The following is a 2,958-nucleotide window of genomic DNA, read 5'->3' as shown; positions in this document are numbered from 1 at the left end:
TGTGTGTGTGTGTGTGTGTGTGTGTGTGTGTGTGTGTGTGTGTGTGTATGTAATGATCTGTCTCTTCTCTGTATGAATTCAAAGGGCTTAAAAGTACGGCGTGAGATTCCGATCCACATCCTCCATCCTCCTTTCTCTTGCCATGAGGCCTGGGGCTAAAGCTTAAGTGCTGAAGGTACTGCCTACTGTTTACCCTGTAGATTCAGGCTCATTATGTTGCTGTAACTGTAGAGACCAATTTATTGCCCAGGGTTCTCTGGTCCCAGAACTGTGGGTTAAAGCTTTACCCCTGGAATCTTAAGTAAACTGTATATCTTAGGTTCAGAGGTTTCCTTCAGTAAAAACCAGGTTGTCAGATACAGAATATGTCAGGCCTGTGACTTTGAACCATCAGAGGCTTGAGTGGGTTGCGTGGTTTCGAAGAGCCGGCTTGCAGAGGCGCCTGGAATCTATTATCCCATAAGATTAAGGGGAAGTCCAACCGAAGCTTGGGGTTTTGTCTGGAAACACAGACTTGATGAGGCAATGCCTTTTAGCCAAAGAAATTATGTTGGTTTGATTAACTGAGGGAAAAACTGGATGTGCAGTCATCACACTGGAATTCTTGCTAAACCAAGCAGAATTGTGGCAGAGAAGCCATAGCGTCAAACCCCACTCAGAGCTTTAGACACTGCTCCAGACTTAAGTAACCCTTAAAATTCGTTCTTTGGGGAAGTAGAGCATTTAGCTGTGATTAGAGGGAACAAAATGCCAGCCAGGGCACCACAGAATGGGAACCATATTTTTACAGAGATCTGTTTCTTCAATATGTTTTTACTGGGTGGGAGCAGGGAAACACTGCCCAAGTTGACATTAAAAGCAACTGTTTTACGTTCCTAGGAGATCAGTTCCTTTTTTCCTCAAGGTGTCAGACCTATTTGCTGACATAGTGGAAATATGTAGATGTGGTTCTTTCTACCGAACTACGGGATCAGAGTTCAGATGTTAAGTGATCTCAGTTGACAGCCTGTATGAGGGCACAAGTCACAACTATTTGCAGGGCTGTTTTCTCCATCAGTAGAAAATGTCGGGAACCTAAAACAAAACAAAAAATTACTGGCTTTAAAAATAAGAAAATGGGAAAACGCTATGTAGTGGATATAACTTGTCGTCTGCAATTCAACTCAACTTTCCCCAGCTACATTTCAATTATATTTAATATGTAGCATGAGTGTATTTAACAGGTTCTGCTGTACCATGGACAGTCGTCCTCAACAGTGCCTGGCGCCTATGAGGACCTGTAATGGGCCAGACTAAATTTGTAATGAAAGGTTTCCAAACCAAGCCCAAGTAAACGTTGGTTTTCAGTTGTTTTGAAGGGTCTTTGGTATTGTAAGTAGATTGACAATCCAAAAAGAAAACAAAATTTCTCTCTGTAAATCCTGAATCTTGTTTTTCTAATTACAAGTCAAACATGGTTATACTTTGATAGAAGTAATTTGGAAAAGACAACTAATTCTGGATAGACTTCAGTAAATGGGAACAGACTTGCAAGCTCCAAGTGAAAATTCAAGGCCATTGTTCAGAAATCAACCTCAGTCACTGCATGCAGATGCTTCCGTCTTTTGTGATTAGCTAATGGCTTTTGGGTAAACCAGTGCTTTCCTCCCAGATAGCAGACTGATACAAGAAACAGAAATAGGAGGACTGTTTGGAGTCCTTGGACAGTAGGAATTCCTCCACAGTGAAAGGGGGATTTAAATTGCAGAGTTCTGAGCTGCCCTGCAAGGGTCTCATCAAAGAGAAAGACAGCCCCTCATATGTTAGGGTCTTATGTTTGGGATGAGCATTGCTCATTACAGAATCGCTGTAGAACCATATTCCCTGTCTTTTGCAGCAGTAGAATGGGGGCTTATGTGAATTGTCCCAATGAGGTTGTGCTCGTACCCTTTCCATAATAATAATAATAATAATAATAATAATAATAATAATAATAAGAAGAAGAAGAAGAAGAAGAAGAAGAAGAAGAAGAAGACATCCAAAGGGGATGTATTGGCATTATGATCAGATCATCCATGTGTTCCAGAGCTCTGAAAGTCCACAGCTAACTTCCTTTCGCCGGGGAATGCCATCCAAAAGGGTTTTGTGTCATATACTCCAGGCTACAATGCTTTGTGTTTAGTGGTAGATATGAAACACTGGACTCCATTTGGCATCCTTAGTAGCTTCAGTGATTCATATAGAGACTCCTGGATTCACCTATTGGCTTTGCAAGGAATAGAGCTGAGACGAATCTCCTTATAATGTGCCATGAGCTGCAACAGTGGCAACGGTTTCTGAGGGAAACTAGGACAATAAGGTTCTGGAAGAGGGCAGGGAAAGGTAGCTGTCACAATCTGTTCAGGTGACTTTGTTTAAAACCTTTGTTGTTTACTTGATCTGAGTTTGACCTAGTCTTACATGCTAAGGAGTGACACAGTGAAGTAATATTGGGCAATTCTTAAAGACATTTGGTTCTTTTCTGGTCAAAAGCAGCAGCCTGTTATATTGTGACTCCCCTCGTACATATGCTGGTCAAGGCCAAAGAATGAATGGCTTTAATCTCTCGTCAAAATTGACCTGCTGTTGATACATTGTTCTCTACTTCAATGATGAATAAGTGAAATACAGGGATGGCCCCGTATTTCCACCAATTCCTAAGTATTACTGAAAGGATGGCTGAGCATGTAGCTCAGTTGGTAGACTACTTGGCTAGCATGCAGGAAGCCCTTGGTTTGATCCCTAGAACCACATAAAACTGGGAGTGGGGTGCATACCTGTAATGGAAGGTGAAAGGGGAGAAAAAGAAGGCCAGATTATCATTATTTTCATATGTTGAGAAGGTCAATCATCCTTGGCTTCACATCAAGTTCAAGGCCAGCCTGGGCTGATAATAATAATAATAATAATAATAATAATAATAATAATAATAATAATAAT

The 2,958-nt window shown here is 41.1% G+C and overlaps 1 protein-coding gene across 1 annotated transcript in view; it reads left to right on the top strand.

The window, feature by feature from the left end:
* The window catches only part of Serp2 (stress associated endoplasmic reticulum protein family member 2), a 21,759-nt gene that overhangs the window by 1,105 nt on the left and 17,696 nt on the right, over nt 1–2,958 (top strand). The gene's annotated exons all lie outside the window — the stretch shown is intronic.

This window comes from Psammomys obesus, unplaced genomic scaffold (assembly GCF_907164565.1).
Source record: "Psammomys obesus unplaced genomic scaffold, mPsaObe1.curated_primary_1811, whole genome shotgun sequence".
Classification (NCBI taxonomy): domain Eukaryota; kingdom Metazoa; phylum Chordata; class Mammalia; order Rodentia; family Muridae; genus Psammomys; species Psammomys obesus.
This window is presented reverse-complemented; position numbering and strand designations above follow the sequence as displayed.